Below are 19,044 nucleotides of genomic sequence, written 5' to 3' on the forward strand. Positions count from 1 at the left end.
GGGATGGGCGGGAGGAAAAAGCGCCCTGCGCAAGATGAGGCCAAAGCCGTGGCACCATCTGCCCTGGGGAGCACTGGGAGCCACTGGGAGCCCTTACCTGCCTGTGCAAGGGCACCCCCGGCACGCAGCACCCACAGCCAGCACCAGGGCACGAAGCCGGCACACCTCGCCCCAGGGAGGGCCACCCCATCACGGCTTTCCCCACCGACTCCGGCACTGACCCAGCACCCATCTCACCCCGAGGGAAATTTCTGTGGTGAGCAGCTGGAAGAGGGCTGCGCTGAGCCGGGGAGAGCCCGGGCAGCCTGACTCACCGGCTGCCATCGCTCCCACCCCGCGGCAGGTGGGCGGCTGCGCCAGGAGGGGCTGAGCGGGGATGCAGGAGAGGGGGGGCTACGGGGAGGGTATCCCCGGAGAACAAGGAAAACAAATCCAAACTCAAGCGATATTCACGGAGCCAGCACAGCCACCACCGTGCCCAACCAGCAGGAGGATCCCGAGCAAAGCCATGAGGACTCAAGCACTGCTCCAATCCCTCATCGTCCCCAAAATTCTTCTTGAACCAGATGTGCCCTCACAGTGCCAGGCCTCGGTGCATGCATGCGCATGTGTTTTCATCCCAGTCTTTAAATGAGGTCTTTGCTGAGAATTTACAATTCCCTCATGGCCTCAATCTTGCAAAGATTGCTTTTTTAACACTGTTGGGCTTTAATTCTAATAAGCCTCCTCTTTATTACGGAACCAGGTCACATTGCCTTGACACCGCAAGAAAATCTTTCATCGGGAAAGAAAATGGAGAACGGAAAAGAGAAATGAAGGAAGGGAGGAGGAGGAAGACAGGGAGACAAACAAATAAAAGCTGCTCCCCTCAGCCTGGGGACTTTGTGACCCCAGTGAGGCGCCGGCGGGCAGGGGGAGCAGAGCCTCCCCACGGTGCCGCTCGCACCCCGGACGCACAGGATTATTTCTGGTGCGGCTTCACTTCCCACGCACCCTCCCACCCTCCACTGCTGAAAACGCCGAGAGGAGCGGGGGGGGGGAGCTTGACAAAACTTTGACAGAATGAGGACAGAGTCCAGCCCTGCCTGGACAGATGGCCACCACGGCTGGCCCAGCACAAGGTCCCCGTTACCTGGCTGGAGCCACGGGGATGGGAAGCGGTGCAGCAGCAGCAGCAACCAGGCACCACCAGCCCCGGTACTGCTGCCAGCAGAGCTCACAGCCCTGCACTGGCAGGACGCAGCACAGCTTCACCTTGCCATCCAACAACTGCTCAAGCGTGCACTGTCCCTTCTGGAGCCTCCAGCATCCCCCCAGCACCCAGAACTGGGCTGGGGGGGGCAGCTGCTGCCTCCCTGGTTCCCCAGTCCCTGGGGTTTGCTCAGCTCAAGGCACACAGTCACAACCCACTCTGTCAGTATCTTACATCATGGCCACTGTGACAGAAATGGGCTGATCTTGTGCCCCGCCTGGGCTCCCTGTGCCCGCATCTGTGACCTCCCAGCGCTGGACCAGGGGCAGCTCAGTTGGGACTCATTAAACCCCCTGCCTGCACTGGCTCCTGGACAGTGAGGCCCTGTCAGCCAAACCATGGTGAGACGGGACTCAGGGCACTGGCCCCTGCTCCCAGTGCCTCCCACCACCCTCCCAGCAGCCCCAGTGCCTCCCATGCCCCACAGCAGTTTTGTCACTCAGTGGGAGCATCCCAGGCTGTGCTGGTGCACAGCAGTGTGTGACCGTGGCACATTGCATGTCACCAGTGACACCAACAGAGCAGCCCCCTTCCCAGCCTGCTCCAAAAAAAAAAGCTCTTGGACAACCCAGGCTGAGCTTTACCACATCAAACAGGAGCCTTTTCCCGGGTGGGCAAAGGGACAAGGTTCCCAAACCCCAGGAGGGCAGTGGGGGGAGGCCACGGCTGCTCCAAATGTAGATGTTTAATTCTCAACACTGGCAGCTGCACTCAAGGCAGGAGAGGCAGGGAAGCCATGCACAGGGGTAACCATGGCAACTTCACGGAAGTTAAATAAAAACTTCTTTAAAAAAAGCTAACGAGGTCCCTGAATCATGCTTTATCAGCTGTGTTGCTATAAAGATCGAGATCCAGCCAGCTCAGGATTCCTAATTACTCCTTGAATATACTGGAGAGAGCTTTATTTAAAAAAAAAAAAACAAACCTGGCTATGCATGGAACAATTTCAGCCTCTCTCCACGCCAGGATTTGCACAGGCCGTGAAGCACCTTCCCAGATGGATCTGCTGGTGAGAGCCCTCCCAGGCAGCCCCCACCTGCTCATGGCTCGGGGGGCTCTGGTGGCTGCACCTCAAGCCCTGTTCTTGTGGAGGGGGCACAGGGAGAGCCCCACCAGTGCTGCTGCCACACCATGCCATGCCAGCACAGTGCTTCCCACCACAGCACTGCCCACAGGAGCATCCTGTGCACCCGGCTGAGGCTGTATCCTGGATCTGGGTGGCTGCAGCAGGTGCCCTGGGCTGGCCATGGCCCCCTCGGCGCAGGGGGATGTTCTCCAGCATCATCCACCACCCCTGCATGCTAAACACCTGCACACAGAGCCCTGCAGTCCTGATCCTGCCAGAGAGGGACTCAGGCACCAGGGCAGTGACACCCTGACCTCAAGGATCACCATCCCAGGGCCAGAAGGCAGCCGAACCAGCGTCCATCCCCAGCAGCTCGCACCCCTCGCTGCCCCATCCGGCGCAGAGCTGCCATCACTGCCCACAACCCAAAGCATGGGTTCTGAGAGGTCCTTAAACCCTTCTTCCTGCAAAACAGACTCTTGGACAACCCCAGTAATCTCTGGAGAGTGAACAGACCCTCCCAGCCCACAAACAGACCGTGCTGGAGCACACCCACCAGTGGCTGCACCCCAGCACTGTTTGGGGAAGCTCCACTGAAACCCCCATTTCCATCAGCCATGGCAGCAAAGGCTGCTGGAGGATCTGCCAGAGCCAAAGGTTTGTCAGCAGTGACCGGGGACCTCCCAAACCCAGACACGGGACAGCAGTGCCAGCACCCCCAGCTCTCCCCTTCTGCCCCCACAGAGTCTGAGCCCCAGAGAACACAGCACTGAGAGCTCCCTGAGCCCGGCTGGGCACAAATCCCAAAACTATCACATTTAGCCAAAGGATGCTGGGTTTTCTGCTAAGGAAAGGGCTGCACCATGAGCAGCTTTAAAGGGTTATTTGAGTCTTTATTTTCACAGCTTATGGTACGAGTAAGTGAATTACAAGTATTATTTACTATATTTTTAAACTCATTTAATTTAAGCTGATTCTGAATGGAAATTAGAATTCAATTAAAATGTGGGGGGGAAAGTCAGCGTTTTGAAGCAGATTATTAAGTAAAGCTACATTAAACATGTTGGAAGTATAAATATCTGGGAACAAGCTCTATATTTACAAGAGGATTTATTCAGCCAAGGAAGTATCATCCATGGCCCAGGAACTGAGGAACCTGTTATCAAGGTCAAGATTTTATCAGCAGGTCTCAGATTCTCACATCTGTGTTTCACCCAGAGCTTGATTAAGAGTTTAGAAGCCTGGAAAACTCTCCCTTTTGCTCCAGCTCCTGCTTTAGAATTAATTGTTTATCGATCCAACAGGAGGAAAATATTCTCTCTTGCTGTGGAGGAGCTGCCGGGAGCTGAGCCTGTTGTCAAAAGTTGTTTTATCACTTCCATAAATTCCAGCTGCAGTGACTTCCTCAGCATCAATCGCCCCGTTTCTCCGGACACGCTCACAGGTCCCTCCGATAACTTTGGCAGATTACAGCTCTCAGGCTGCTGCCCAGATTCCCACTTTCAGGAACCCCCAAACCCATCAGACTGCCCAGAGGGAGCAACAGTGGCTCCATTCAAAATCCACTAGTCCAGGTCCTCTTACATATGTAAATGCCATTTTAGCCCCACCTCCTGCCTCGGCAGCGCTGAGCACCAGAGGCACAGCAGGCACTGTGGCACAGGCAGGAGAGGAGGGAACCTGCTGGGGCTTGGAAGTCCCCATCCCCACCCCTGGCACAGCATCCCACACACCCTCACACCAGCACCAGCCCAGACCCAAAAAGAGATGGTTTTTGGTTTGGTTTTTTTCTTCCCCCAGGTAGAAAAGCATCCCAGAGGGGAAACGTGAGCAGTCTGGCAGAGCCCACGGGAGCACGTGCTTCTTCCACCTTCGGGAAAACCAACAGCAAAACACTGGGAGAAACCAGCTCTGCCCATCAAGGAAACCCTCTGGATCCCCTTCCTCCCATTCAGGGTCTGTCCTCTCAGCCCCTGAACCTCCCAGGTGATGAGGGTAGCAGGAGGAGGAGACACATCCACAGTGGATAATGGACCAGGAAAAGGGATCCTGCGTTCCTGTGCGCGTTTCTACCCATTAGAAATTCAATCTAGTCCAGTCGGGAAGAGACAGGGATGCCTGGAGCATCTGCATGCGAGCGGAGCGAAGGGGAGAACTGCCTTCAGACTGGTTTATTAGAGGTTCAAAACAACTGTAATCTCAATAACTAATGAAATGACAGAGAAGGTGATTTTGCTTCCTCATCTGGTATCCCAGCCTGTCAATTAATTTGCAGGAACGTACATCCCAAAATACCTCAAACAATTCCAGCAGAAAGCACTGGAACAGCACCAACAGCAGCCGCTGCCTGTACAGCGAGAGGAGGGAGGAAGGAGAAGCTGCTGCCAGCAGCACCGAGCATCCCAGCCCAGCCAAGGATGGAGCATCCCAATGGAAGAGCTCTCGACTGGCGGCAGCTCTGTGGTGATGCCCAAGGAGCTCCAGGCTCCCAGCACCACATGGCTTCAGCCGCAGCTCCATGACTGCAGCACCTCCAGCACAACCCCCTCCACCTTCCCCCGGCTCAAACCTCCCCCCCAGCTCCCCTTTCTCTGCCACGGCCCTTGGAAAGGAGCAGATCAGCCATAAGGACTCATTATCCACTGAGCTCTCACCCTGTAAGGCTGTAAATTAAAAGAGAACTCAAATAAATTACGGAACTTCCCTCATGCCTTTTATTATCTCAACAACCTTCAGAGGGATTTATCCACCGTCAGCTGAGCAGCTGAGAGCTGTGCCGAGAAACTAATTCAAGAAATGCACAGCTGAAAACCTTTATGCACCAAAGGAGCAATTTGGCCCAAGCTGCTGGAGAGCAGCACTGGGGGGACCCTCACCCCCCCAGTGCCTGAAGCCAGCTGGCTCAAGCCCCACTAATGCACTCCCCTCCAGCTGGGGAGATTCCCCTCAGCCACGGTGGCAGAAGAACTAAACTGTCCCATCCTGGGTGGGAAAGAGAAATCCTGCTGTGCAGGGCAGGGTGGCAAAACAGCAGCTGCACAGAGAGACAGGCTCTGCCACCAGTAGAGGCTGCCCAGCCATCCCAGTGCCTGGGATGTCATCCTGGTAATTCAGGACGACATGTTCTGGTGATGGGAGATGGAGAAACAGCGCAAGTGGGAAAGAGAAAAATCCCAGCCCTTGTCACAGAGGGACTGCACAAGTGCAGAGCGTATGGAGAGTGCACCACTGGCTGAGGAAAGCTAGAAGAGGTGGTTTGCCAAAGGGGGCATCACAGAGAGCAAGGGTCGGTATCCTAAAACATCCTAAAACCTCCCAGGCTGCCCAGGAGCAGCAGGAAAGGACAGGAAAGGCACTGCCACAGCCCTGTGTCAGCGACGGCTCCCTCAGCACCTCAGCTCTGCACTGCCTGTCCCCACACGGTGCCCAAACTGCCAGGGAGGAGCAAGAGCTGCCACTGCCAGGCTGGGGCTTCCCAGCCTCTGTCCCCAAAAGCATTCAGCAGAGGTTCACACGCTGCTGTGGCCGCAGCCAGGGCTCTCTGCGGTGCCAAACAATCACACACATCACTCCAAAGGAGGGGGAGAAATAAAAATTCTTCAGTATTTTCTGTGAAACAGCAAACAGAGCCTTGGCACCTCTCCCTGCAGCCAGGAATGAGCTACAACCAACAGCCAGGTCCAGGCAGCCCTGCCAGCCCCAGCCACTGCAATCAGCCCCCCCCTCCCCAAAAATTATCAACTCCAGGCTCTTTCTCCATCTGTTATCCAGAAAAACAGCCTTAATTTCTTGCTTTGTGAGGCTTTATCATGCCTCAACCATTTTAGCCTGAAAACAGGAAGCTGTTTGGGAAGCAGAGTGCCTTCATCTCTGCACTGTACCCAGCATGGCCAGGCCTCCGGGTCTGGATATCACCAGATTGCAAACACCACTGGGCAGCAGGATGCAGCCCCAGAACACTGAGAGCTGAACCACAAGCCCTGGACATCCCAGAGAACGATGGGCACATTAGAAGGGAAAAAGAACATGGCATTCCCCAACGGGCTGTGTCCCCCAGGACAGAACGCAGCAGCCAAAGCTGCCCTGCCCCAGTGCCAGGCATCTCTGAAGGCAGTGAGTGAGTGCCAAACCTTCACCAAAGGCAGCCGAAAATAGCCGGGATTGTTAATGTCACGCTCACTGGAGTGAGAAGCCGAGAAATCCCTGCTCCCCCCATCCCTCCGCCTGCACACACGAGCACTGCCAACGCCTTGCCAGGCTGCTCCCACCGAATGGATGGGTCTGTGCCCCCAACTCCAGGCACTCACTGCCCGTGCAGGGCCTGCCCCACACCCCTGCCCCGACCCCCACGCCATGGCTGTTTACTTCAGCTCTGCCCTGATGCTCTCGGAGGTGACGCTGCAAGCGCTGTGCAGCTCCTGGCACGCACACCTCTGGGGACCAGGATAACGGCTGGAGAACGGCACAGGCCATTTCCACATGGAAAACGGCACTGGGCGTTTACACACACCACACACACAACCCAGGTGACCCCCGAGGGGCCTTGGCCACCCGTCCGCCCCTCCCCACGCACAAGCCCTGCACATACCTGCACTGGAAGCCCGTCTTGCAATGAAATTCCTGGAAACAGGCAGGGATTCAGGAGAAGAAAAGCCCAGGGAAAGCTGCCTTGCTTGCCTGACTGCCCCACAGCTCACCCAGCCCAAGCGGGACCCTCTCTTTCTCGTCCTTTATCCAGACTCCACCTCACCTCACCCAACTTTTTCCTACAATTTACCTTCACCTGGAGGCTGTAATGACAATTAGCGCCAGGTTTCTGTTAGCAGCTGCCCCTAATTAAGGGGCAGGACGAATCCTTAACACAAACTTAATGGGGCCCCTCACACATCGCGCGTTGCCCCTTGATCGGACCGGCTTAGCCACCGAACCCTCACGGGCTCCAGCACCGCCGCCACAGAAGCCGGTCCCGGAGCGCCGCGGAGACCGCCTGGTGCCGGGGTGGACGCTGCCAGCCCGGCCTCCCCCGCTCCGCCCGGAGCCGCCAGCCTTCCTCCGGGATGCGCTCCGGCAGCGCCGCCCCGGGGCTGCCGCTGTGACTCCCGGGGCGGCTCTCGGTGGACATCCCTCCCCAGAGCCGCCCCGGCGGAACTTCACCGCCCCCGCCCCCCCGCCCCCCTCCCCGGTGCCGCCGGGCGGGGGTGCGACGGTGCCGCCGCCCCCGGTAACTCACGCGCTCAGACGTCCCCGCCGCGGCGGCGCAGGGCGGCCGCGGGTCCCCGCCCGCCGAGCGGCATCTCCCGAGCAGCGGCGACCGGGGCAGCCCGGCGGCGGGTCGGGCTCTCCGGGCTGGGTCGGGCTCTCCGGGCTGCGCTCACCGGGCCGCCTCGCACGCGGCTGCGCCCGCGCCACCGGAGCCACCGAGCGCGCGCGCCCGCCCCCGGCCCCGCCCCGCGGCTGCCGCCCCCCGCCCGGGGTCCCCTCCCTCTGCGGGGAGACCCGAGCGCGATGGGGGAGTCGGGACCCTCGGCCCCCCCCCCCCTCGCACCGTGCCCGGCGGCCGCTCCGCACGCGCTCCCACCGCTGCGCCACCAAAAGAGCCGGGTTTTGTCTGTTTCTCCCCCAAAAATGAGCCTCCAGCAGCGGCGCCGGCACGGAGCGGGCTGCCCCGGGGGATTCTCGCAATCCCTCCCTGTCCTCAAGCAGCACCGGGCACTGCGGCCCCGCGACTGGTGAGGAGCAAAGCCCCCTGGACAAGCCGGATCAGGGACACCGATTCCATCACTGTGCATCCACCTGGACACTGGGTGGGATACCCGGGCACTGAGCGGGATGCCCAGGCTCACGGCAGCCCCTGGCAGGACGGCAGCGGCAGGGGGGAAGAGGATTTCCATTCCTCACTGCAAACACTGGGAAACACAAGGCAGTGCCGGGAGCCCACAGCATGTAGGTTTGTAGCATCCCCCAGACTCACTAAAGCTCCGTGCGTGTCTCAGCCCCTTACCCTTTCTTCCCTCTCAATCCCATTTAAGGATCTCTGGGCAGTGATCCGGGCATTCCCACCGCAGCTGGAAGCTTCCTGGGGTGTTATGCAAGAGCAGACCTCTGGCATTCACGGCTGTCTCTCGTTCTCCTGCTGCTCATCTCCTCCCCCGGGAAGCCAGCGGAGCGGCGCAGACCTGCGCTATCGGACTGAGCAGACCCCGGCTGTCAGCGGTCCTGCTCTGCCCTTTCCTGGGCTCGCTGCCGGGAGGTTCCATCTCGGAAAGAGCCATGAGCAGTGGCCGTTCTGGCAGCGGGTCCCTCACAGTGGGCAGCCAAGCCCCCTGAATCCCGCCGGCTTAGGGGATGTCACAGTGCAGTGACAGCTCCTGCTGGCGTTCCTGGATGGGGCTCAGCACCTCTTCCTGGCTCAAATGATTTATTTGTGCTTCCCAATAGTTAAGACTGTGGTGAAGCTACCCAAGCTCTATTTCCTGAGAAATATCTGGAATATCTAGAGCCTGCCTGAGCAGGAAGTTATCTCCTATGAGTTTAGCACAGAGTCATCTCTGAGACTTTCTCAGTCTCCTGCAGAGCCCACCCGCAGCCTCCCAAACCAGGCACTGCTCCCCTCCCCTCATACAGCTCCCCTTCCCTCCCGAGGGCTCTGAAGACCACTCTGGAGAAAACCATCAGGGCTATGACGAGCCACCACGTGAGTGAGGACCAGGAACACACGGACTGCGCCTCACCCATCCCCACATCTATTTTGTATGATCCACGGGTGTATTTTTAGCCCACAGGGCCGCGGCGGCCCCGCAGCCGAGCGCAGCAGCCCTTGTTCTCCCGACAAAGGCAGCCAGGCCCGCTCTCGGCTCTGCCCCGCTGTGCCGCTTGCTCACGCTTCACTGAGGCTGAAGATGCTTTAGGCAGCAGATTTGGAGAACGAGGAGCTGGGAATGCAGGAGAGCTCAGCTCTGCAAAATCTCCCCTGCATCCCAAGCCTCCGAGCTGGGTCCCGGCTGACTCCGTTCCCAGAAACGCAAACCCGTTCCCACTTGGGAGGTGCAGCCTTGCAAGCGGGAGGTGCGCGCGTGGAGCGGCAGCGGAGTGGGATCGGGATGCCGGGATTGCTGGGATCGGGATGCCGGGATTGCTAGGCAACCCGCCGGAGAAGGCCCGAGCCCCGGCATCTACGCGGGGACACCCGGGCAGGGAACCACCCAGAGAGGAACCCACCGGGGGAACCTGCCCGGGGATCTCCAGAAGGGCAAGTGTAGGAGTGTCCTGCCCGGCCGTGGGAGAGGAGGAGGAGGAGCAGGCGGGGGATAATGGCTGAGGATGCACGAGAGCGGCAGCGGAGGGAAAAGCAGCCATTGGAAACAGCACAAGGCATCAAACCCCTGCAAGGCTGTTCGTGAACCGTGGGAACAAGTATTACTCTGGGAAAAATATGTTTTTCCTTTTTTTCTTAGCCGATTTCACAGCCTGTTTGCCATCAGGGCCTTCATTTGGAGGCAGTCAGAGTTGTTTAAATTACTGCTGCTGGGATTTTTTTATCTTTAAGGAAGACGAGGTTTTCCTCAGAACCATGGCTGGAGTACAGAGATGACAAGACCCACTGTGGCTCCATGTGGGTTTTCTCCTGAACACAGTTTCTGGAATGTGGAGCCCCACAGCCCCAGCTCTGGGGATCCCCTCAGTCCCCAGGGCTGAGCATCATGTCCCTGTCAGGGCATCCAGTTCTGGGATCTCCTCCACAAGGCAACAGAGGCCACTCAGTACCAGGGAGAGACACGAGGCAATGAGGCAACAGCCCCCCTCCCCCCCATCCCTCTCAGGGATCCTCAACTTTGAGGTGCCCAAAGCATGTCCGGCCCCTCCTCGTGACTCTGCCCAAAAAGGGGACGTTTGCAGAGCATGTTCAGCTCTGACACAGCCCCAGCAGCTTAAGATTGGACCTGCCAAGAGCTTCACCTGCCAGTGCCTGTCCCACCAGAGGGCCAGGGGCACGGTGCCAGCTGGAGCTCTCCCCAGAGAGCTGCCAAAACACCGGGTACCTGCACCACCCTTGGCCGCAATGGAGAAGGTGGGATGACAAGGCAAGACCCAGGGTTGTTTTTCTGGCAAGTGTCAGATGCCCTGACCCAAAAAACCCAAAGCGGAACGTGCAGTCCCAGCGAGGCACTGAACAGACACGCTCAGACTGCAAAGCACCGTGGGTGGAGCTGGGAGAGCCACACTGATGGGTTCTGCAATAATGCTTTTTTAAATATAATTTCCGATAGATTTCATGGCTAAGTTATGTAACATAATGAGCAAATCTACAATGCAATTGTCACTGCACATTAACAGCAAAATCCTGAGCCTCTATTACACTAACAAACTTATTAAATCAGTGAACATTGCGCTGCATCAGTCAATTATTGAAACAACGCCAAGATTGGGAGAACAATCTGATATCCATTACAGGGAGCAGGAGCAGGGATGTGACCGGGGCTGCCCGCAGCGCTGCGTGCTTTAGAGCACTCCAAGTGTTTATGGCATCGATGGACAATTCACCTGCTGGCATTCCGCAGCTGCTTCCCCTGCTCCAGGGGAGGGAATGAGCCTGAAGCCAGCCCTGCGCTCGGGCCTCAGGTCCCTGCCCAGAGCAGGAGGTGGATGGGGGAAGCGCTGCCAGTCCCACTGCTGGGACTGCCCTGATGCCAAGCGATGGGAGCTGCAGCATCAGCAGCACTTGGGGACAGAAATCACCCTGCAAAGAGGCAAAGCCCTTGGAAAAGTGAGGGACACACGGCATTGGGTGCTGCTGGGTGCTCAGCCACTGCTCCCCTCTCCCAGGCACCGCCTCGGGCCCCATCGCTGCATTGATCCCCTGGCCAAAACCTCATCCCTGGCTGCCCACCCTGAGCCCCTTCCCAAAGCATCCCTGGAGCAGCCAAGGGAGCAGCAGGTGGATACGGAATGGCCGGGGTTCAGCCATCACCTCACTGCCCCTCTCCAGGGAGTTGGCACTGGCCGGGGCCGGCAGGTGTGTGCCCACAGCAGAGCTCGGGCTGAGCTCATCCCTGGCTCCAGGACTACGGCCACCCACGGCCACACATATTTCCAGGGCAGGGCAGTGCTCCAGCAACAGGATAGGGCATGGGAAGGCTGGCAGGGGTTTGGCCCTGCAGACCCCCAGCTCTCACATCCACTTTGACCCTGTGAAATCCCATCAACACCAATGTGACAGCCTCGGGAGACTGTTAAATGTGAAATAAGGTGAGCTTGGGGAAACCTGCGAAGATGTCCATGCAAACACCTCAGAAGAGTGTGCCTTGCACCTCGGTGAAGTGATTTGACACAGCACTAATTATGCAAATTAATCATCAGTAAATTAGATCCTTGGTTATTTATTTATTTTGCATTCTGCACCGCAGCCCAGCAGGAGCAGCACCCAGAGAGAGGAGCAGCTCCATTCTGGCTGGGAAGGAATATTTGGTAACATGTTGCATGATCTGGCCTCCCCACATTCCTTCTCAGATGAAATTTGGAATTGATTTGCTGGTATCACACCGCTCCCAGCCCTCAATATGTCATGGCAGCTAATGAACCGTGCCAGGGACACATTTATAACCCACTATTAGCTGCTTCCATTGCAAAGAGATTTTTTCTTTCCTCTTTGCTCTGATGTTCTAAAACTTGCAAAAACAAAACAGACATCACACACACAGAAAAAACCCCCAACAATGCCACAATCACACAGCAATCATGTCTCCTGAAAGCCAACTACTTGTGTGATTCCCATCTTCCCTCTCGGACCCAGCTCCCACGCAGCTACAGAAAAGGCTCTGGACAATCACCCAAAACACCACGGATTTTCCCCAGATTCCTTCCCAGGCCCTGCTCCCTCCAGGCAGAGCAGCTCCAAGCAGACCAGAGAGAAAGAGGCTTCCACACCGACCTCCCTCCTCCCCACAGAAGCAGCTGGAGCTGGGATCTCGCTCCAAAGGAGCTCTGGCTTGGAACAGGGAGGTGATGTTGGGGACAGAGCTGCGAAGGCCCAGGAAGGCAGCGGCATTCCCCTTCACTCCCCCCCGCATCCACGCATCAGGATGGCAGCAACAACTCTATTGGGGGAACAAGAGCTAATTAAATTTACTGGGATCATTGAAGAGGAAATTATTTAATATTCTGCATGGAATTTAATATCTGAAAGCATGAATGGCCTTGTTTCATCAGAGATCTGCTCCTTCCAAACATTCAACTTTACTTTTCGGAGGCAGCCGGGCCGCCAAGGGACGGGCAGGGACAGGGTAGGATGCTGCCAGCGGGAGCCGCGCTCCCGGAGCCAGGGAGAAACAAACACCGGGAGAGTGGAGCGACGCCGGAGCCGCGGCCGCATCCTCGGGGGCTCCCGACGGAGCAACAGCTCCGCCATCCACGGAGAGCAGCCTCCCAAGGGGCTCTGCTGCTCCTCTGCGGGAGGATCCTCCTGTTACCATCCACCATCGCTTCCACACAGAGCTGCTGCTCCACATCCCGTGGGGCCCTGGCTTGTGACCTGACACCGTCACCCAGTCCCACGTGAACAGCTAAAACGGTGCCACTTCTGAACCCCCCAGTTTGCTCTTCCATCCAAAGAGGAGCTGGGATCCTCCTGCAATGCAGAAGGTGCTCAGGACTGACCCGGGTGAGCAGCACCACAGGGATGCACAGCCAAGGTGAAGGTTCGCTGTGGTAAAATTCTCCTCTCCCTGCATCCTGGTATGCCAGGCTTCTGTTAGGGCAAATAAGGGATCACTTCCCAACAGCCCCTAAGTGCCCCCTGCCTGCCCCTCCAGCCCCACAGCAGCCAACAGGGGCTGGGTGTCTCCAGCCCCCCAAGCCCCCCCCTTCAGGAGCCCACCTACCCAGCTCCCCCCCCCGCCAAGCCATTGTCCACAATGCCCCTCCCCTTGGGCCAAACCAGCTGCAGGATGTGCCATTCCACACTGCTGGAGCTGCAGGTCCCCTGTGACTGTCCCAGGGATGGGCGCAGACCCTTGGCATAAAACCAGCATTTCTCTGGTGAAGCAAGAGCCTCCAGGGCTGGGCTCCCCCAAGGATGCGCCAGCCTTGTGCTGGAGATCCCCAGCTGCAGCCCCTCTGCTTCACTGTTTCCCTCTCTCTGCCCTGATAACGTCTCTTTCCCCTCACATGCATGGAAGTGATGATAAGTAACAATAATTTTGCTTCTGTATTTGTGTCACCAAAACTTCCAGCTAATTCCTGCAGCTGCCAGCATGGAGGCACTAATACCTCTGTGAAAGACAAAGCAATTATTTCTAAACATAGCTTGTTCCTTGCATTGTCACCACCCGAACCACCCCACCCCTGGGCCGCTGTCAGCATCCTCCTCTAACTAGCAGGGGGGGAAAAAAAGATTTTTTTCCCCAAAAAACATATCCCGTGCCATCGAGCAAACCAAGGCACACGTGAACCCTCGCATCCCCCAGCCAGCACTCTGGCACAGCCAAGGTGGGGAGTGACACATGTCCAGCCACAGCTGGAGGGAGGTACAGGCATCGCCCAGGGACAGCTGGGGAAGGGATATTGTCCTGACCAGGGCAAAGACTCTCCAATGCCTTGTTCCAGAGCTCTGGGGCTTCTCTGAGCCCCACAGCAAATGCTCTCTGGGTGACAGGGACCTTATCAGGTGCAGTAGCCCCCCAAAGAGATGCCCATTTTCAGGAGTAAGAAGGGATATGCTGAGCACAGATGCCGGGAGCTGGCTCTCCCATGAGCCCTACAGCATCAGCCCCATTCAGCCACCCAACTTCTCTGCCTCAGCAAGTCCCCCTGCCCCTCCCCAGGTGAGGGACACGCCACTGCCTGACCCAGACAGAGGCACATTCGCTGTGCTCCAGTGTCTCCAGCTGGATGGAGACACTGTGTCTGCCACAGGACCCTCTGCAGCACCAGACCTTGTTATCCTGTGGGTCTGCTCTCAAGACATTAAAATGAGCCATAAAATCACAAGTAAAGTGAAATAAGGGATGTAAGCAGCAGGGAGAATGTAAACGGTGGCACTGGCACAAGCACAGCATCTGTAAAGCACCTGCCCCACCGGTCAGCACCGCCCCGAGGAGGGGACACAGCTCGTGCATGGGGGTCCTGGGGGTCCCTGCCTCTCCCTCAGGTGCCCACCCTATGGAGCTGTAAGGGGTTCAGAGCCCTTGAACAAAACATGGTACTCCCAGACCTCCCCTCCCCAGCTGGCACAAAGCCCCCAGCCCCATGAGCAGCCCCTGCCCCAGCCAGGCACATCAGCCCTGGCTCAGAAGGCACAGGGAGGGAGAAGAGCTGCAGAGTTAATGAGCAGACGCAGGCTCCCCACCGAGGGCTGAAATGAGCCGGTACCTGGAGGCGGCACACCTGGGTGACCTACATACCACCGCCGATGGAACATTTACCGGCGCTTTCTGATGGCTTGGGCACGGAGAACCTCCTGGCTCTTGCATGTAATGAAGCCTCTGTCTCCATCCCTCCTGGCCTCAGCTCTCAGAGGGCCTTATGGGAGCAGGCGGAGGCTGAGCAGGGAGAACTGGAGTGGGAGCTGCACCCCGCACTGGGATTTTGGCCAGATGCTCACCAGCATCCCAAATGCTCATACAGCTCCCAAAGCGAGGGGCTCGCAGCCCTGGGCAGGGCATCAGGATCCTGCTTTGGCTGCTTCCCATTCCATCCCAGGGATGTCCTCCACATCCCATCCGGCCCAGAGCTGCCCAGGCACCTCCATCCCCAGCTGCTACATGGGAAAGTGTCAGGGATGCTCCGGAGCCACCCGCACCACGAGCGGGTCCCAGGTGACGGAATCGGCTCCAGGTGTGTTCCACCTGCAGCTCCCATCCCAATCCCAGAGCAGCATCCCAGGGGAGGGGACCCTGGGACACCCCCAAGCCGAGGAAGGAGGACCAGTGCCCTGTGAACTGCCCTTAAAAATATTTCCATAACACCTCATAGTCAACCTGTGGTACCACCTCCAGTAATTAACAGCTACATTTTAATTAAACACTGATTAGCAACTAATTAGTCTAATGATTAGTCACCTGAAGGAGACAAAGCAAAATACTGGGGCTGCCAAGATAGGAGCCAGAGAAGGCAAATGATGAAAGATGAGAGGCAGATGAAATTCCTCTTCTGCCTCCCTCTGGGCCAAATATTTCCTCATGGTTTGGTCCTTTACAGATGAAGCTTCGAGGTGAATTTTCCTAATTGTGGCGATTCTGTCAGAGTCTCAAGTGAGTGGTGGGGAGGAGACTGAGTTACTTCATCTTTCCCATCAGATCTCAGATTGTTAATGTAGCTAAAGAGCCTCTCCCTGCCCGAGGAGACTCAGCCTGTCACCGTCACAAAGTCAAGGGAGACTTTTGTGCCTTCAGTCCTGCAGTGTCCCGAGGAGATCCCTGTGGAGCGCAGAAGCAGCGGGGCAGCGTCCCCTGCCTGTGGCCACCGCCCCCCGCCTGTGGCCACCGCCCCCCTCGGACCCTGCCATCACCGCTTCTCCCAGTCAGCCCTGGGCTGTTGTCCCCTGCCCGCTGGAGGGGCCTCCCAGCACTCTGCTCCCCCTCCCCACAGACCTGCCACTGCCGCACGATGCTCTGTCAGCGGGGCCGGGCACTCCCCGGGCTCTGGCACACAGGAAGAAAGTGCCGCGGCAGGCGAGGGCAGAGCCTTCGGTGGCAGCTGGCAGGGCACGGCCGGGCCCCTGCCCTCGAGGGATCCGGGCTGGGGACCCGCTGCCTCCGCCCACGCGTGTCACATCCCGTGCGAGCCTGGGACCTTCTGCTTCCCCGTGCTGAGCGCCACGCGTTTGCTACCCACACTCACCCGCCCCAGCACCCCCAGCACCTCGGCGATGGCACCTGCAGGTCCCTGCGGGCTGCTGAGCGCCCACCCCACCGAGCCCTCCGCAGGACATCAGCTCATGTCACCCCAAAACACCCCCTCACACCGCTCAGCCCGGCGCGGACGCCGCTTTGCACTTACAGGAGCCGGAGAGCCGGGCCAGGTCCCAAAAAGCAGCGAACCCACGTGCCCAGGGCTCGTGTTCAGCCCCGTCCTCCGGAACGGGCACCGCGGGCGCCGCTCCCGCTCCTCCCGGGCGGCGGGGCTGCTCCCCCGCACCCCCGCTCATTTACCGGGGCGGTGCTGGATGAGGATGTTTATTATTTCACTGGTCCCTTTTGTGAGATAATCCTATTTACCTCCATCACTTATGCCTCAGAAAATCACTCTGGCTGAGGGTTATGAAAGCACTTCCAGCCACGCTCCCCCGGCGCTCCGCAGCTCCGTCCTCCCCCCCGCTCCTCTCCCCAGCATCGCCGGCAGCTCTGCAGCCCCGTCCCTCTCTCCCCCCCTCCCCAAGTGTCTGCGCCCTCCTGCAAGTGTGAGCCTCGTCGGGTCTTTCATCCCGCCCCTGCTCGTTTCCAGCTCCTCTCTGGATTTTTACGGGAAGCAATAGTGCTGAGTGTAGAGAGGCTAAGCCAAGCCTACGCTGGACTGGACCCATCTGGGACGGGCCGGGGAGGCCACGGCACGGAGGTGCTGCCTGAGGAGCCATCAGCATCTCTCCCGCTGCTCAGGCACAGGAAAATCCTCCAGGGAGGTCACCCAAAGGCAGGATGGGATGGGCCAGGCTCAGCAGGGAATAATGCAATTCAGGAGCCACCCGTCTGCAGCCCAGCCTGGCCAGCAGGACCAAGGCAGGAGCCCCTGAGCCCTGGGGAGCGCAGGGACCCGCGCTGGGGGGTGGGAAGGGTTAAACCAAAGCCTCAGCCCGCGCCTCCACTGGCAGGGCTGAGATACATTGATCACCTCACACATTCCTCACGCTGGGATCGGTAAGTTCAGTGGGGTCAAGCCAGGGGGAGGCAGCTGAGTGGATACTGATACCCTCCTCCTCCTCCTCCTCCTCCTCCTCCTCCTCGTGCTGGGAATGGCACCCGCTGGGAAGCCCCCAGAGCTCCTACACCGACGTATCTGGAAGTTCCTCGGGTGTGCCTGCAAAGGGGCCTCTCAGTCTCCTGGGAGGTGGAGGCAGAGACCAGCAGCAGTGGGCAGGGGCCTGCTCCGGGCAGAAGGGATGGGGCTGGGCTGTCTGCAGGCACTGCTGCTGCTGCGAACCGGGACACCTGGGAACAGCTCGGAGATGACCAGCCATGCTGGGAAGAGCCCCTGGTCTCCCTGTCCTGCCCATGCTGACCCACAGGACCCAGCTACATCCAGCTCCTACCCTGGAGCCTCATCCAGCTGAAGGTGTTGAGCTCTGGCAGCAGGAGAGGCAGCAGCTCCGGCTGCAGTTGTTTCATGCTTCTACAAAGCAATCTGCTCCTTGGGCTCCTCTGTTCCTCCCTCTTATGCAACTGCACAAAATGTAGAGGAAAACAATCCCCTGGATGCTAATTTATCTGAGGAGCTCGAGCAGCTTTGCACAAGGCAGCAGTTTCAGCAGGAAAAAAACAAAGGAAACAGCCATGTCTGAAAGGCTGCTCCTGAATCTGCCCTGCCTTCTGGGATTCTGTCCTGCCCAGCTCCCCACAGGGCTCCCTGCCCACATTCCTGCTTCCTACATCCATCCCCGCATCCCTGCCTGCATCTCTGCCTCCTGCTTGCTTCCTGCATCCATCCCCACCGCTTGTCCCCATCCCTGCCTCCACCCCACTCTGCCTGAGGGCAGGGCTCTGGCTCTGCTCACCCACTCAGAGAAGCAAACCAGGGGTGGTGGGATCCAGCATCAAACCACCCACCTGCCCTGGGGCTCCGGGTGCTCTGAGGTGTCAATCCCCAGGGATGCGTGGGGAGATCCCAGCAGTCGGCCCAGCCTCGGCACTGCTGCCAGGCTGGCACCGGGCTGCCCATGCTCACCTGGGAGGTACCTCAGGGTAGCTGCACTGCTGTGGCCGTGCTGGTCCATGCCCCCCATACTGCCCCACACACAGCCCCTCACCACCAGACATTCCCGGCATGGGGACCTCTGACAATTACAGGACTCGTGGTGCAAACCAAGGTTTTTAGAGCAGCTGAGGCAGGGGATTGATTTCTTGCTTTGTTTTAAGTGCAGCTAATGTAATAGGTAATTTATTTAAATTGATAGGACAGAGAGAAACTACGTTTTTCTCTTCTCTGAAAGGATTCCGCCGTGTTGGGTGACCCAGGCGAGCTGCAGAGCTGGGCTGAGGCCCCTGACGCCTCCCAATAGCTGCTTTGATCAGCTTGTCATATTTTTCAATTCATTACAGCAATTCATTTCAGCAAACATCCACTATGGATTTTTTGTTACAACAACTCTTTCTGTGTTAGTTGTGTGTGAGCTGGTACCTGCCTTAAGCGCTTAGAGCAAAGCTTTCCCCCCAGGAAAGGGTCAGGGATCCCCACAACTCCCCAGCTGACCAGGGAGAGGGGGTGAGGGGTCCCCCAGCACAGGCAGCCCAGCCCAGGGACTCATCCTGCCACCTGAGCCCGTTCCTGGCTGGAGCCTGTCATTGAAGCCCTTCTGGGATGCTCGGAGCCACTGGCCATGGGCACAGCAGAGCACCGAGGGGAGGGAGCACACCTGGACTGCGAGTGTGGCTCTAACACCTCTGGGAATCACCTTTAGTGCTCTCCACAAGCTCCCTGGTTGTGCTGAGCCCCAAGCAGCACGTCCCCACAATAATGGCACTAATGAGTAAATCACTGTAATTCTGTGCCCAGCTCTTCTGATCCATCCAGGTGAGGA

General features: G+C 58.2%; 1 protein-coding gene across 15 annotated transcripts in view; it reads right to left on the reverse strand.

Annotated features, from left to right (window-relative positions):
* RBFOX3 (RNA binding fox-1 homolog 3) overlaps nt 1–19,044 on the reverse strand; it is a 141,212-nt gene that overhangs the window by 99,394 nt on the left and 22,774 nt on the right. The window contains exon 1 of one of the 15 annotated variants that reach the window (XM_032129457.1): nt 16,314–16,413. The exons of 11 other annotated variants lie outside the window; for them this stretch is intronic. The gene's annotated coding sequence lies outside the window, so the exon portion shown is untranslated. Of the gene's footprint in view, nt 1–6,906; nt 7,076–7,548; nt 7,676–8,319; nt 8,384–16,313; nt 16,414–19,044 lie in introns of those variants that run through there. 3 more of the 15 variants (XM_032129455.1, XM_032129454.1, XM_032129456.1) reach the window with 3 other exon arrangements.

The sequence above is a fragment of the Corvus moneduloides genome, chromosome 19 (assembly GCF_009650955.1).
Source record: "Corvus moneduloides isolate bCorMon1 chromosome 19, bCorMon1.pri, whole genome shotgun sequence".
NCBI classification, from domain to species: Eukaryota; Metazoa; Chordata; class Aves; order Passeriformes; family Corvidae; genus Corvus; species Corvus moneduloides.